Raw genomic sequence first — 18,187 nt, forward strand, 5'->3', positions numbered from 1 at the left:
TGGCATTGCTGCATGTGCCCTTTTAACACTGCACAGTCAATTACAAGGGTTGCAGAGTTTAGAGGGTACACTTGCCTGTGGCTTAGGCTGTCAATTTCTCAAGTGCTCACTCAGACCCTTGGAGCGGAGGTATATGCTCACTGGATCTGCTTTAGTTGGTTCCTCACTGAAACAAGATGGCTGCAACATACATGCCTCTCACCAGGTCTGGTTGTGTCCGGTCTCCAGCATGCTCTCCGACACCTTGGATTCCTGGCTGTACCCCACTGCTTACACTTCTGCACTGCTGCTCTCACTGCCCAGTGTCCAGTGGCTGACCCACTTCTCTGTTCCACCTTCTTCTTCTCACAAGGCAATCCTTTTCCCCAAGCTGTCTTTGACCAATCAACTCTCCTCTTTTGGACCACATGACCAGACAATGGACTCAGCTTAACTTATGCTGTGCCAGTGCCTTCCCCTGCTGCTGTGTAAAGGTACTGTAAGTGCTCTTCAAGTGCATGCACACCAATTTTATGGGGAACCACATATTGCCCTTCCACTACAGGGCATGGCTTAAGTTGCAGTATTTATCAGGTATCATTATTTATCTCTTGACTCCTCCTAAACAGTTCTAAGTTAGTTGTACTAGTGTGCTAGCTTCTCTCCTGCTTTCTGCTCTCGTTAATTGATTAGTTGCATTACAGGTGAAACTCAGAAAATTAGAATATCGTGCAAAAGTTCATTTATTTCAGGAATTTTACTTAGAAGGTGAAACTAATATATTATATAGATTCATTACATGCAAAGTGAGATATTTCAAGCCTTTATTTGTTATAATTTTGATGATTGTGGCTTACAGCTTAAGAAAACCCCAACTTCAAAATCTCAGAAAAGTAGATAGTATTTACATAAAATCAATTAAAAAAAGGATTTTAAATACAGAAATGTTGGCCCTCTGAAAAGCATAATCATTCATATGTACTCAGTACTTGGTTTGGGCTCCTTTTGCATGAATTACTGCCTCAATGTGACATGGCGTGGATTCTATCAGCCTGTGGCACTGCTGAGGTGTTATGGAAGACCAGGATGCTTCAATAGTGGCCTTCAGCTTTTCTGCCTTTTTCGGTCTCATGTCTCTCATCTTTCTCTTGGCAATGCCCCACAGATTCTCTATGGGGTTCAGGTCAGGCGAGTTTGCTGGCCAAGCCATACAGTAAATCCATGGTCATTGAACTAGGTTTTGGTACTTTTGGCAGTGTCCTGCTTGAAAATGAAGTCAGCATCTCCATAAACCTTGTCTGCTGTAGGAAGCATGAAGTGCTCTAAAATGTCCTGGTAGATGGCTTTGTTGATTCTGGACTTAATAAAGCACAGTGGACCAACACCAGCAGATTACATGGCTCCCCAAATCACCACACACTGTGGAAACTTCACACTGGACTTCAAGCATCTTGGATTTGCTTTCATCAGAAAAGAGTACTTTGGACCACTGAACAACAGACCAGCTCTTTTTTCTTTAGCCCAGGTAAGACGCTTCTGACATTGTTTCTTGTTCAGGAGAGGCTTGACAAGAGGAATACTATATTTGAAGCCCATGTCCAGAATCCATCTGTGTGTGGTGGCTCTTGATGCACTAACTCCAGCTTCAGTCCACTCCTTGTGAAGCTCCCCCACACTTTTGAATGGCCTTTTCCTGACAATCCTCTCCAGGCTGCAGTCATCCCTGCTGCTTGTGCACCTTTTTCTTCCACACTTTTTCCTTCCACTTAACTTTCTATTAATGTGCTTAGATACAGCACTTTGAGAACTTCCAACTTCTCTTGCAATTTCCTTTTTAAGGCTTTTCCTCCTTATGGACAGTGTCAATTATGGTTTCTGCACAACTGTCAGGTCAGCAGTCTTTCCCATGTGAATTGTACTGAACCAGACTGAGAGACCATTTAAAGGCTTGGGAACCCTCTTCAGGTGGTTTGGTTTAATTAGCTGATTAGGGTGTGACACTTTGAGCTTACACTATTGTACCTTTTCACAATATTTTCTGAGATTTTGGATTTGGGGTTTTCTTAAGCTGTAAACCACAATCATCAAAATTACCAGAAACAAAAGGCTTGAAATATCTCACTTTGCATGTAATGCATCCATATATAGTGTATTAGTTTCACCTTTTAAGTAAAATTACTGAAATAAATGAACTTTTGCAGGATATTCTAATTTTCTGAGTTTCCCCTGTACAATGTAGATTCAGTTAATCATACAGCATAGTAGATTGTTCTGGGAGCAATAGTTACAAAGGTAACATTGTCACAAGGGCTGCAGAGAGTTGGGCTATGCCCAGGTACTGTTTTTGGGAGGTGTGGCCTAATCACAGGAAATGTGGTTATGTCCCATTAGAATAAAATATAAACACGCTGATGGGGGGAGCCTTTCAGCCAGGGGCAAATCCAGGGGGAGGGAAGATCAATGTGAACACTCCCCCACCCACACAGGCAGAAGAATCTGCTGCTGCTTACACTACTGTGTGCAGGACTGGGGAGATAGGATGCTGCTGGCAGGAAATGCATGGGGTGTAGGGGTCATGGCAGATAGTCCTTGGAAGACATGGGACCCTGCTAGGCCTTCTAACAAGTCAGAGTACTTAGTACCCTCTCCCTTCCTCTTGGCAGTACTGCCTGTCAACATTTACTTACTGCTTATGGCATACTCTATCTTGACTGGCTTCTCAAATGCAGCAGCTTCTGTGAGGGTATAATTTTTTCAATGTCCACTTTCTAGCTTCCCCACCTAGCAGGACAGAGATGATTTATTGACACACTGCCACAGGGACCTGAAGTTTCCTCTACATTTGCTGGGCCCCTGTTCTACTACCATGTACTGCTCTTTCACAGAACATTTCATCCTGGGTGGCTTGGCAGTGACAGTGGGACAGGAGCATGCACTTAACTTTCTGTCACATGACATCTGACCTGTACTGTGTGGCTATGTCAGCACATCTGTGCCCTTCCAGGCTACAGCACTCTGGCAAAAGTCCGGTCAGCCAATGCCTTGATCCACCCCTGGTTAGTGGCAAGGAAAGCACTTTGTGATTGAGATTCTCTGACAAAGGTAGTGCAGTGTACTTTTTCCATAAATAGTATAATCATAATTACATTGCTGCTTCATAGAAATCTTCTCACAATGTACCATACCAGAGGTGGTATATTAATTAAATACCATAGAGGAGGATTGACAATGAATAAAATAAATAAACAACAATAATTTTAATATTTATTTGTCTTAGGTGTACCCCCCCCCCTTTTTATTGTAGATCCTCTATGGTATTTAATGACTATACCACCATGTGGGGAGAAAGGGTAACGTTTACATATATTTCTTTTCTAAAAATATTTTATTTTATTGATTCCTTCCTATGTTGTTGATATCAAATGTCATAGGTTTTGAGATTTTAACTAATGGTGTTCAGTTATGGAAACTACTGTTATTATTATTTTTAATAGGAGGAAATAATTCCAAATGTAATCTGTATTTTAAAATGGGTTAATTTGATAATCCTTTCATCTTAACTTTATGTTTTTATATGTATTTATTGTCTTGACTATTAGCACTGAATATGTTTTTTAATGGGCACCTTTGTTTGTTGGATTTTTACCTATATGTGTATTTATAACACTGTCACTATATAAATTATTGCCAAGGAGTTTGCAAGAACTAATAATAGTCACCACCATGATGTGGGAGGTATCGGATGCCAACAGCATGTATACGGCACTGTGACTTATTGTTATCCATGCGTTGGTTGAAGAATATCACATTAGCAGCGGCGGATGGTGAGTATGATTCTAAGCGATGCCGTCTCTGAAATGACAGCATGTACCTAAACCAAGGAGGTGAGATGCTGGGAGATGCGCCTAGTAGCGTTATGCAGTCACCATGACAACTTGGTGACGTGACTTCCGTTCTTGGGCAGTCAGGGAATGCAATCACCATGACAACGCGGTGATACGCCTTTTGGGTCCCGGCTGTCAGATCTGATTATAGACGGCTAAGAGGAGCTGTAATTAGAGCAGTGAATTACTACTTCCGGCGTTACTGGTCACCATGACGACCCTGACCCACAGTGCTAGATTGCACTGATTATAACACATGATGGTATTTTTGAATTGGAAACTGATGAATAGGCATTTTGTGCACAAGTGGGGAATAATTAATTGTGTAGTGACAGCGATTTGGGTGGTAAACCCTCCCTTGTTTTAGGTATAAATATGCAGTAGGATATTCATATGGCTATCTAACTCCTGATGAAGTACAGCTGAAAGCTATTGAGGACGAAACATGTTGAGAAAGGACATTGACTGAATCTATCTGATCCTGTGACTGCGAATTCACAGATGAGCTAACTTTTGTTTTTTTGATGTACGGGCATTACCTTTTCTTGTTTTGATAATAAATGTTATGTTAATAGTATTACACTAGTGTGCCCCTTTTCTCTCTTTCAGACCATATGTGGAAACTACTTCTATGAGGAAGATTGGAGTGTATATGTGGACATAACCTGAGAGATCTCCTTGATTTTTTAAAATTGTCACACACAACTGCAAAAGAGTGGTATACTTACCACTTATTAAGGTACTTCTGCATTTTTAGGGGGGCCTTTTCTCTGTGCGACTAATATACTAAACCAGAGGGCGTTATATCTCATTTTTATTATAGATATTCATTAAAGCCAGTTTTGGACAGCTGACTATTTGGAGATAAGCAGCCACCCAGACTAAAAGTGGGAGGGTTTAAATTCCTCTTGGAAGAGGATCGCAACAGACAGGATTGTATACATCCTCAATATTGAGGAAGAAGAGGACTTAGCGCCATATACCACATTGTTGCTATACAGTATATATATATATATATATATATATATATATAAATATATTATGCAATACATCTCTATTAGCTGTATTAATAATGGTTCAAATTAAACAAGCTTTACATTTGCTATTATGTGGTGTGTGTGTGTGTGTGTGTGTGTGTGTGTGTATATATATATATATATATATATATATATATACACACACAAAGGTTGAGTATCCCATATCCAAATATTCCGAAATACGGAATTTTTTTGAGTGAGAGTGAGATAGCGAAACCTTTGATTTCTGATGGCTCAATGTACACAAACTTTGTTTAATACACAAAGTTATTAAAAATATTGTATTAAATGATCTTCAGGCTGTGTGTATAAGGTGTATATGAAACAAATGAATTGTGTGAATATACACACACTTTGTTTAATGCACAAAGTTATTAAAATATTGGCTAAAATGACCTTCAGGCTGTGTGTATAAGATGTATATAACACATAAATGTATTCTGTGCTTAGACTTAGTTCCCATCACCATGATATCTCATTATGGTATGCAATTATTCCAAAATATGGAAAAATCCGATATCCAAAATACCTCTGGTCCCAGCATTTTGGACGAGGGATACTCAACCTGTATATATATAAATATATAAAACAGTCTAGCATATATATTTCATAAAATTTTAGTCAATGGTACTTACTATTACTGTACAGTATTGTTATTCTAGAGTATATAGCTTATTCCCATCCCCTCCCCAAAATAAAATTCTTGGTAATTGACACAGATTTTCTTTAGAACATTGCTGATTTGAGAGACTTTCTTTTGAGGTTAAACAAAATGACAATTTAATAATGTTACGTAATTGTCTATGTCCATTTATGAGTGTGGTATTTTTATTAAGTAACATAGGAGTCTATTGACTAAGCCTTATATGGAGATAAAGTGGATGGAGACAGCCAATCAGCTACCAATCGTGTCACAGGCTGGATTTGAAAAATGACAGGAGCTTGTTGACTGGTACTTTATCTCTGTCCACTTACCTCCATTCATGCCTTATAAAATAGACTCCTTTGTATTTTAACTGAATCAAACTTTTCACAAACTGAGTCTCTCATCAATACATATATACTTCATTCAGTTTTTCAATAACTTGATATATTCACATCAAGGCTTTCTGTTTACTAGATAAATGGAAATATATTTCCATTTATTTACAGTGCCATAGTATTGCCTCACACACACACCCTCCTTTTTCCTAGTACATTTGCTTCTTTTAAGTTGCACATGGATTTAATGTTTTCCCTCCTTGAAGAAGGAGTTAATTATTTTAAAGGCCTAGTTAAACATATGTCTAAATTAAAATCTCTTCAACATTCTATTCCTACAAGCTATGAAAGGGTTATTACTAATTAATTGTATTAATTGACATGAACTCACAGTAGCTCAGTGTGATACTTGTACAGCAAGCTGCCTTTATAAAAAAAATGCATCCCTAGTGCCCTGGTGCTAATATTGTGAGGTTAGAGTGCACTACATTCACAATGAACGTAATCAAGCACAGTATTTGTATTACTCACACTAGTAAAACATGCTTTTTACTTGCTAACAGGATCAATGCTTAAAGATTTAAATTGTTTAATATGTTCCTTTGGGTAAAATAATGGTAATATTTTTTTCAGTGAAATCTAATAGTACCATTAAGGAGATATTCGTTTCTGAAATCTACCGACACTAAAGGGGATTCACATTAACTATTTTACAATCATACATTAATTTCCATTAAATATAAATACATATTTGGTGTCTACTCCATTAATCAAAAATAGTCAAAATATGTACAAAATGTTAAAGGTTTACATTTGGTTTTGATTATGCTATTATCTCACTAAACACATTAAATGCAGTAAATGCTACAGTATTTGCAACAGGAAAAAGGTAAATGGGGGTATACAGTAATACCCAAATTCATAACACTTTGAATGCAAACATTTCTTTTCAGTTGTATAATAAATAAAATAGACCATTAAATTCCATTCTTTATATTATTTACTTGAATAACATTATGGAACTGTATGAAGGAGCAATATAGAGTATTTTACCGTGCATAGTTCATATTGGTTCCTTTGGGGAGGCTTTAAATTCCTAACCAAGATACCTGACCAACTTACTTCTGCGCAAGAGCAGCAATGCCTTCTAACTGTGCTAGAATACCACAGTGGGATACAGGGGATCTGGTCATGTGACCAACGCTCGGGATCCCGGCTGTCACCAGCCTGACAGTAAAAAGGCCGACTGACAGAGACTATTCCGACTCGTGGGTGTCCATGACAACCATAGAGTGGGAATAGAACCTATGGTGAGTACATTGAGGTGCTTTGTTGCACTCACCCCCCCCCCCCCCCCAGTATTCTGTTCCTGGGATCTTGGGGTCAGTATGTGGATCGCTGGAATCCCCAGTGCCGGTCTTCCAGATGGAAAGTATTATCGGCAAGTAAGCGGCTGCTCCATGGGAAGCAATGTATCTCCCTCGTTTGCTAACGTCTTTATGTTAGAGGAAGAACAGGCTATGTTTTTCAATAATGATGTTTACTCACAATATATACTACATTATTGTAGATATATAGATGATGTGTTTTTGCTCTGGACCGGAGGCAAAGAAAGGTTTAAAAAGTTCATCGGAGTCATTAATAACAGACCGTCCACCATTAGAGTCACATCGCAGTGTGACCCGATTAAACTAAATTATTTGGACGTTAACGTCATCATCAAAGACGGCATGTTGCATACTGAGGTGTACTATAAGCTAACCGACAAAAACACCTTATTACGATACAACAGCCATCACCCCACTGCCCTCAAAAAGGGGCTTCCTAAATCTCAATACATGAGGGCAGCCAGAATTACCAGTGATCCGACACAACTGGAATCTGCTCTGGATAATGTCACTACAAGGTTCAAACAGAGAGGCTACAACAGCAAATTATTACTCACCAACGAACAAAAAGTCTTGATGACAAACAGAGAACAACTTCTAACTCCGACCATCAAGAAGAGTAATGACATTGTACCATTCGTGGCACAGTATAATACATCCAGTGCTGTAATTCCACGGGCCCTTAATGCACTGTGGCCCATAGTTTCCACCGATAAGAACCTAACTGGGCTAAGGAGGAAAAGACCCATGATGTGCTACAGAAGAGGCAGAAGCATTAAAGATTTTGTGGTACATCCAGACATCACAGGATTTGATTCCACGCCTACCACTAATTTTCTAACTAAAACATCAGGCTGCTATAAATGCTTAGGCTGTGAAACCTGTAAAACTATGATCACTGGCACAAGGTTCAAATCCACCTCCACAGGGACTTCCTACAGTATCAAGCACGTACTCACCTGTACTACAACTCATGTAGTCTACCTAATTACGTGTCCATGTAAACAGCAGTACGTAGGCAAGACCATACGCAATGCCAGGGAGCGATTTGCCCTGCACAGGTCCGCATTAAAAGCAGCACTTTTATCCAAGAAATCGGAACAACCCGTGGCCAGACACTATGTCGAGAAGCAACATACGTTGAAAGATTTACAGTTCCAAATTATTGACCATATCCCCATTAATCCAAGAGGCGGAGACAGAGCAGCCACCCTACTTAGACGGGAAGCAACGTGGATGTATAGATTGGACACTGTGAGGCCGAAAGGTCTTAACGACAGAATCCAATGGAGTGTCTTCTGAGTAATATCTATTAGCACTTGTCTCCACCATTTGACTATGGGGACGATTGTATTGTTGACATTTTTGATCATGTACCAGACCCATCAGCCCTCACACTTTATGACTTATGCGTGCCGCTTAATATGTATTTCTCTCACTGGTATAGTATTGTATAATTTAGGTGTTTATCATTAATGACTCTTTGATCCATTATGAGATTGCTAGTGCTAGACTACCAGGTGATCTTTTAATCCAGTTTATCATGTCTGTTTTTGGTATGCTGTATGTTACGACAGCACACTGTAACAGTTTCTTCCTATCTTATGTAATTGTCATTTCACTCTCAATCACCCTCAGCCTGAAGTCACGCTTCCTCCGCAACCCCAGCACCCGCACTTGCCGTAGGCATCCATGGCAACCAAGGAGCGTCTAGTTGCCAAGGCAACGTGACGGCCCGGGACACGCTGGAGGTCACGTGACCGGGGCATTGACACGTCACCACATCCAGGGCGGAAGCTCCAGGCTCCCCAGGACGCTGCACACCTTCCCACACGTGGGTCCTCCTCACAATAAAGGTAAATGTTTTGCACTGTTTTCACACTTTGTATTTGGCTCACCTTGAAAAAGGGGCTTGCGTGCCCCGAAACGTTGGAGTTACCAGCCATGAATTAAAAGCACCAGCACTTTATTCACGCTGTGTCAGTCTCTGAGTGCCGCTGTTTGTTACACAGTTTGCTACCTGCATTAATTCCTCCAGATGGCACCTGAGCAACATATCCATCGCTAGGAGAGTGCCGATCCGACAATTGCAAGTATATATATATATATATATATATATATATATAAATATATTATGCAATACATCTCTATTAGCTGTATTAATAATGGTTCAAATTAAACAAGCTTTACATTTGCTATTATGTGGTGTGTGTGTGTGTGTGTGTGTGTGTGTGTGTGTGTGTGTGTGTGTGTGTATATATATATATATATATATATATATATATATACACACACAAAGGTTGAGTATCCCATATCCAAATATTCCGAAATACGGAATTTTTTTGAGTGAGAGTGAGATAGCGAAACCTTTGATTTCTGATGGCTCAATGTACACAAACTTTGTTTAATACACAAAGTTATTAAAAATATTGTATTAAATGATCTTCAGGCTGTGTGTATAAGGTGTATATGAAACAAATGAATTGTGTGAATATACACACACTTTGTTTAATGCACAAAGTTATTAAAATATTGGCTAAAATGACCTTCAGGCTGTGTGTATAAGATGTATATAACACATAAATGTATTCTGTGCTTAGACTTAGTTCCCATCACCATGATATCTCATTATGGTATGCAATTATTCCAAAATATGGAAAAATCCGATATCCAAAATACCTCTGGTCCCAGCATTTTGGACGAGGGATACTCAACCTGTATATATATAAATATATAAAACAGTCTAGCATATATATTTCATAAAATTTTAGTCAATGGTACTTACTATTACTGTACAGTATTGTTATTCTAGAGTATATAGCTTATTCCCATCCCCCCCCCCCTCCCCAAAATAAAATTCTTGGTAATTGACACAGATTTTCTTTAGAACATTGCTGATTTGAGAGACTTTCTTTTGAGGTTAAACAAAATGACAATTTAATAATGTTACGTAATTGTCTATGTCCATTTATGAGTGTGGTATTTTTATTAAGTAACATAGGAGTCTATTGACTAAGCCTTATATGGAGATAAAGTGGATGGAGACAGCCAATCAGCTACCAATCGTGTCACAGGCTGGATTTGAAAAATGACAGGAGCTTGTTGACTGGTACTTTATCTCTGTCCACTTACCTCCATTCATGCCTTATAAAATAGACTCCTTTGTATTTTAACTGAATCAAACTTTTCACAAACTGAGTCTCTCATCAATACATATATACTTCATTCAGTTTTTCAATAACTTGATATATTCACATCAAGGCTTTCTGTTTACTAGATAAATGGAAATATATTTCCATTTATTTACAGTGCCATAGTATTGCCTCACACACACACCCTCCTTTTTCCTAGTACATTTGCTTCTTTTAAGTTGCACATGGATTTAATGTTTTCCCTCCTTGAAGAAGGAGTTAATTATTTTAAAGGCCTAGTTAAACATATGTCTAAATTAAAATCTCTTCAACATTCTATTCCTACAAGCTATGAAAGGGTTATTACTAATTAATTGTATTAATTGACATGAACTCACAGTAGCTCAGTGTGATACTTGTACAGCAAGCTGCCTTTATAAAAAAAATGCATCCCTAGTGCCCTGGTGCTAATATTGTGAGGTTAGAGTGCACTACATTCACAATGAACGTAATCAAGCACAGTATTTGTATTACTCACACTAGTAAAACATGCTTTTTACTTGCTAACAGGATCAATGCTTAAAGATTTAAATTGTTTAATATGTTCCTTTGGGTAAAATAATGGTAATGTTTTTTTCAGTGAAATCTAATAGTACCATTAAGGAGATATTCGTTTCTGAAATCTACCGACACTAAAGGGGATTCACATTAACTATTTTACAATCATACATTAATTTCCATTAAATATAAATACATATTTGGTGTCTACTCCATTAATCAAAAATAGTCAAAATATGTACAAAATGTTAAAGGTTTACATTTGGTTTTGATTATGCTATTATCTCACTAAACACATTAAATGCAGTAAATGCTACAGTATTTGCAACAGGAAAAAGGTAAATGGGGGTATACAGTAATACCCAAATTCATAACACTTTGAATGCAAACATTTCTTTTCAGTTGTATAATAAATAAAATAGAACATTAAATTCCATTCTTTATATTATTTACTTGAATAACATTATGGAACTGTATGAAGGAGCAATATAGAGTATTTTACCGTGCATAGTTCATATTGGTTCCTTTGGGGAGGCTTTAAATTCCTAACCAAGATACCTGACCAACTTACTTCTGCGCAAGAGCAGCAATGCCTTCTAACTGTGCTAGAATACCACAGTGGGATACAGGGGATCTGGTCATGTGACCAACGCTCGGGATCCCGGCTGTCACCAGCCTGACAGTAAAAAGGCCGACTGACAGAGACTATTCCGACTCGTGGGTGTCCATGACAACCATAGAGTGGGAATAGAACCTATGGTGAGTACATTGAGGTGCTTTGTTGCACTCACCCCCCCCCCCCCCCCAGTATTCTGTTCCTGGGATCTTGGGGTCAGTATGTGGATCGCTGGAATCCCCAGTGCCGGTCTTCCAGCTCCAACCCAGATACAGATGCATAATTCTGAGTACAGCTGTACAAATCACACTACTGCTCAATAAACCACTCCACTGGTTAAGTATTGGGCTAATCTTTGATTCAGGGTATCCGCTGGTGTGTACTTACATTCTGCCATACCACTGCCAGTTGTGCATTCATATTTCAACATTAAATGGACTGCTTTATAGTTGGGCGCAATCTGGCTGCATGTGACCTCATTGTATGTTTGGAAATAAAATCTTATCTTTGCGTGTATTCAGAAATGTCCTCATCTAAACTGCCACACTACCCCTATACACCTGGTTTGAGAAAGTAAGATATTGCACCAACACTATGCAAGAGAAACTTCTGAAATCAGATACTGTAAATCACCATGTTTGCACATCCTTGAAAAGCCTGCAATGCCATCTACACACCCAAGAAATGTCAACAGAACATTCTTTCTAAGAGGAATATTCAATTGTCTCCATTACATTTTTCACGCAGAAAAAGGGTATTGAGCCTTATTCATGTTTGTTAGCAAACCAAAAATTTAAGCATTTGGGCAAAACCATGTTGCACTGCAAGTGGAGCAAATGTAATATGTGCAGAAAGAGTTAGATTTGGGTGGGGTGTGTTCAAACTGAAGTCTAAATTGCAGTGTAGAAATTAAGCAGCCATTATTTACCCTGCATAGAAACTACATAACCCACCCAAATCTAAATTTCTCTGCACATTACATCTGCCCCACCAGCAGTGCAACATGGTTTTGCACAATTGCTTACATTTTTAGTTTTCTAACAAATCTAAAAAAAAAAACTAAAAAAAACCCACTATCTGGATTTTTGCTTGATATGTTGCTTTGGGCTTTTCAATTAATTCATTTTTTCTTGAAAACAAAATCCCTTTATCTCACAAAAACACATAGATAAAATAGGCTAAAAGGGCTGGTTACTGGGAATTTTTTTCTCCTGTCTCGGGCATGTGGAAAAAAAAATCACTGATGACTGCCAGCATCAGAAACAATTTAATATCCCAGGATAGGTCAATTAGCTGTGGTAAATAAATTGAATATCCCCCTGATACCCCTTTCGCATTGCCAAAGCCTGAACCTTGTACACGGACACAACATGGTGGTATATTTACAAAGATTCGTGTTTTGGCCGTTTTGAAGGGTGTTTGAACTCGAATGGTATCGGGTGCATTTTACTGCAACTTTTTGAATCCTGATACGGTCATTCACTAAGCTGCCGATTTTTCACAATTCGTATCTTCCGATGTCGATGTGATTCGTAATATCAGGCAGTGTTTTACGGGAGTGATGAGTAAAACACTGCCTGACAAAACACAAGGAATCCCAGCCGGATCTGTGAGATCCATGCAGGGCTTCATTGTGTACCTTAAAAAGGTTTTTAAAGTGTTTAAGAATCTGGAAAAAATTGCGTGGGGTCCCCCCTCCTAAGCATAACCAGCCTCGGGCTCTTTGAGCCGGTCCTGGTTGAAAAAATATGGGGGAAAAATTGACAGGGGTTCCCCCATATTTGATCAACCAGCACCGGGCTCTGCGCCTGGTCCTGGTGCAAAAAATATGGGGGACAAAAAGCGTAGGGGTCCCCCGTATTTTTTGAACCAGCACCGGGCTCCACTAGTCAGAGAGATAATGCCACAGCCGGGGGACACTTTTATATAGGTCCCTGTGGCCCTGGCATTAAATCACTAACTAGTCATCCCTGGCCGGGGTACCCTGGAGGAGTGGGGACCCCTTAAATCAATTTAATTTGATTTAAGGGGTCCCCCTCCTCCAGCCACCCAAGGGCCAGGGGTGAAGCCCAAGGCTGTCCCCCCATCCATGGGCTGCGGATGGTGGGCTGATAGCCAAGTGTAAAATAAAAGAATATTGTTTTTTGCACAAGAACTACAAGTCCCTGCAAGCCTCCCCCGCAAGCTGGTACTTGGAGAACCACAAGTACCAGCATGCGGGGGTTAAACGGGCCCGCTGGTACCTATAGTTCTTCTACAGAAAAAATACCCAAATAAAAACAGGAGTCGACCTGGCAATAACCCAGGATATTTGGGCAATGTGAAAGGGGTATAAGTGTGAAAGAGCACTGTTACAGTATATCATGTCTTTGTTACTTGACAGTTTCTAGAAAGTTTTGTGAAAGTGACAGTTTCTAGAAAGAATTGCATTTGCAATGTGCCTAAACATACAATAAATTGATCAGTTATTGGAAAAAGTTTATCATTTTTTGATTAAGCTCATTTCATTGTCTAAAGGTTCAGAAAAGTAGTATGGGAGCCAATCTAATCCTGTATGAAATGGACATCTCCAGCAGACAATAGAACATCCCCCCCTGAAAACTTTTAGGAATGGTTTACTTCTACAGGTACCAGAAACTCCTTCCTGTTGAATAATTGTTGAATTCTGAAAAATACAGGGATATTCTAAAGTGCAGATTTATACCAATTATGGAGATGAACCTCCACAAAGTGATGGGATTTTTCAACATGACCTTGTCCTTGCCATTTCTCTTTGGAGAAATTAAAATAAACATGCTCCAGTGGCCAGGAAACACCTCTAATCTAAACCCAAAGATAACTTGTGGGATATAGCAAAGAAAAATACTTACAATAATGAACTGCTAAACAAAGGAACAGTTACTTTCTAAAATAATAAGTGTGGTTTCATGATAAAATTAGAACTTTTTATGTAATGTAAATGCCAACATTAAACTGTTATAATCAAACATAAAAAGTATCATAATTATTATCTGCAGTGCATTGTTGTGGGGCTACTTGGGCTCACAGCAGCAGCATCTTTATGTTAGGTCTAATGTTTAATTTGCATATCTGATTCCAGAAACAGGATGAAATCAGTGAAATAATGTCAGAAATGAATAAAATATCTATTATCATATTAATCCAGAGTGTGGAAGGTACAGTACTGCAAATCTTGGATTAAGTTGTTAGTTTAGGTGAGTACTGGCACCTTCTTTCATAGAAAAAAGCGATGATGAGTAGGAGGAGGAGTAGTAGTAGTAGTAGGAGTAGGAGTAGTAGGAGTAGTAGTAGGAGTAGTAGTAATAAAGCACTATTATAGTATCAGCAAAATTGACAGTTTTTTTACAATTAGGAATAAACTACGCTAGAACAAAATGAGTATTATAACACACAATGACGTAATAGCATGGCAAGGTTTAATAAACCATGAAATATAATAAATGTAATTGCATTTCAAACATTCTATAGCTTATTTGTTAGGATACAATTTGCAAAATGGTTAAAAAACTAATTATTAATTAGTGGCATTTTTTATTTTATCCACTTCTTGACCACTAAATGTCTACATACAGTATGTTCTCTTAGCAGTTATTGTTCCCTGACAGCACCTAGACAGCAGTCTTGCCATGGGGTTGCGGCTGAAATGCCAGCATGTAAGATGCCGGTGGCCAGAAACTTACCATGGCATCCCGATGTTCAAAATCCCAACAGGGGAAGGTACTTACTTATCTTCCCCCATTGGCCTCCTAACCCTCCCTTCTAACAGCCTTAACCTAACCCTCCCCCTGCAGCCTAACCCTAGCCCCACAGCATAAACCTAACCTCGCACACCCACCCCAAGGCTTACCTGTCAGAAGGGTCAGAAGACACTCGTTTGGGATCCCCGCAGTCGGAATTCCGATGTTGCGCTTGATCCTATTCAGGTTGCCGCTAATGACATTTTAATTAGTGTTGACTGTATTTTGACTGCCGGGATCCTCTTACCGTGATGGTGGTAACTGCTTTGCATTCTGGTGCTTGGGAAATTTGGCCTTTTAGCAGATATTATAGAAACCTACGTGAGTTTCTTTTGCAATAATAATGGGTCAGCCATTTGATTTTAAAGCTCTGAAGGCATACCTATATTACTATTCTCTGTGACCATACTGGCTCAACCTTTAGTGTGTTTTGCAGGTGACAGTGCTCCCTGACCATCTGTTAAGCCTCCAAGATTGGCTTTAGATCATGCCTTTCACGGGGCTCCTTTTGTTCCCCGGAGTGGTCGCTGCCAAATTAAGCATTGGAGACTCACAGTTCCATCCTGTAATGCCTGCTGGAGTCCTAGGTGTGGCTGCATTGCTGAGCTTGATTCTCTCTCTTACGGCTCCCGGTATTTGCTGACTGATGGCTCCTGCATTTGCTGACTGGTGTCACACTGCCACCTAATGTCCAGACTTCCAGGTATGCACAGCAACCACTGCTCTCGAGCTGCTGCCCCTAGCCAGCTTCTGCACATTCACACTTTTCTTACTGTGGCTGGGGGACTGCTGAGGGAACTGCCAGTGGGTCCTCTGCCTGGTCTCCTTCTGCCAGGGTCTGCTTATGTGGCAGGAGCAAGGAATGCTGCTCAGCTATAGCTCCCCATTGACTACCACTGTATAAGGGTGATCTCTGCCTGGCTCCCATGAAACTGTGTTGCCCTGACCTAGGCACATCCCCTGACCCCTCTGCTCCTGGTGTCCAGCTTCTTCTCACCCTTCAATATCATCTCTCTGCTGATGATACACAAATCTCCTCCCCTGACCTCTCCTTCTCTCTCCTCACTTATACTGTATCTCCAACTAATATCTCTTCTTTTATGTCCCAGTGCTATCTTAAACTTAAATGTCTAAGACTGAGCTGATCATCTTCCCACCCTCTGCATAACCTCACCTCCCACAATTTCACGAGCTATTGATGGCACAACTCCTCTCCTCTAGTCCCCAAGTATGCCGTCTTGGAGTTAACCTTGATTCCTCCCTCTCCTTCAAACCATACATTCATACCTCTGCAGTCCTGCTGTTTCCAACTAAAAAATATTTCCAGGATCAGACCCTTTTTCACCCAGGATGCTGCTAACATCCTCATGCACTCTCCAGTCACTGCTGTAATCTACTGCTAGTTGGACACCTCTATCCACTCCAATCTATCCTCAATGCTACTGCCCATCTCATCTTCCTCTCCAATCATACTATGTCCACCTCCCCTCTCCTACAACCCATGCACAGGCTCTCCTTCCCCTTCTGAATCGAATTCAAGCTACTTATGCTCACTAACAAAGCCCTCACCCATTCCTCTCCCATTTACATATCTGACCTTATCTCCCTTTACATTCCTACTCACACTCTTCACTCCACAAATGCATGCCACCTCGCCTGCCATCTGATTACTTCCTCCCTTTCCGATCTCCAAGATTTGACCATGGTCCTCTCTTCCTCTGGAACTCTCTACCTCTATCTATCAGCTTGCAAACAACTTTACAAATGTGATCATTGCTGAATTAGCCCTTTGTTAAATGCTGTTGAACCCTTGAGATGCCCTATAAATAATAATAATAATAATAATAATAATAATAAAATCAATGTCTTTTGTTGAGGTGGAAAAGTAAGACTCGGCCACACTGTTACTCAGCTCTTAATATGTGAAGCCAATGATTTAATTCTTAACTTTATAGCCGCAAGGTGGTTGGTGGTATGTTACAGTCCACTTCCTGGTCTTTGACAAGTATGCTCTCCTAAATTTCAATGTGAATATTCTATTACTACAGCCAATGAGGAACAGTTGGAAAAGCTCTTCCAGGCGCCTATCTGCAAAAACCAAGCACTTCTCTGGGGAGTATTTAGAACCTATTTGGCACTCCTTCCGCTCGGCCCCCTGAACATCACCCTACACTCGGTTCCATGTCTGCTACAACCTGGGAAGATCAGCTTCCCTCTGGTATGTCAGTGGTCAGAAAACCTTCTTCCTTGTTTGGGCACATGAAGATATTCTGAATCATCTCAAATCATTTCCAACCAGAAAAAATATCCAGCAGGATCTTCAAGCCTAGGAAAATGCATCAATTTTGCAATCCAAATTCAACTAGGTTCACTATGGATGGATCTTACAAGAGTGGGCGACCATGTGGCTGCATTGGAGGATGCCCAAGAGGTTATGTATGCACATCTTGACAAATTAGTATATAATGTACCAATGTCAGCTCAACCACTCTATTCAAACTCACAGATGTCTGGCTGACATTGATAATCAAGGTCTGCACAACAACTTGTGGGTGGGAGGGATCCTGGATGATGTTTCTCTTCATAGAATACTGACACCGGCATCCCAACATCATAATCCGGACACTTTTTGAAAGGTAATCTTACCCATTACCCTCCCCACCCTCTCCCTACCCACAGTCTAACCCTAACCCTCCCTCCCCACAACCTAACCGTAAACCCTCCCCTCCCCCTGCCTAACCCTCTCCTTAATGCCTAACTCTAACCGCCCCACAGCCTAACTCTAACCCTCCCTGGCATACAGATGGAGCCCTCCTCATCTATCCCTTTAATAGGATTAACTGAGCCAGGGCAGT

This window comes from Pseudophryne corroboree, chromosome 6 (genome assembly GCF_028390025.1).
Source record: "Pseudophryne corroboree isolate aPseCor3 chromosome 6, aPseCor3.hap2, whole genome shotgun sequence".
Taxonomy (NCBI): domain Eukaryota; kingdom Metazoa; phylum Chordata; class Amphibia; order Anura; family Myobatrachidae; genus Pseudophryne; species Pseudophryne corroboree.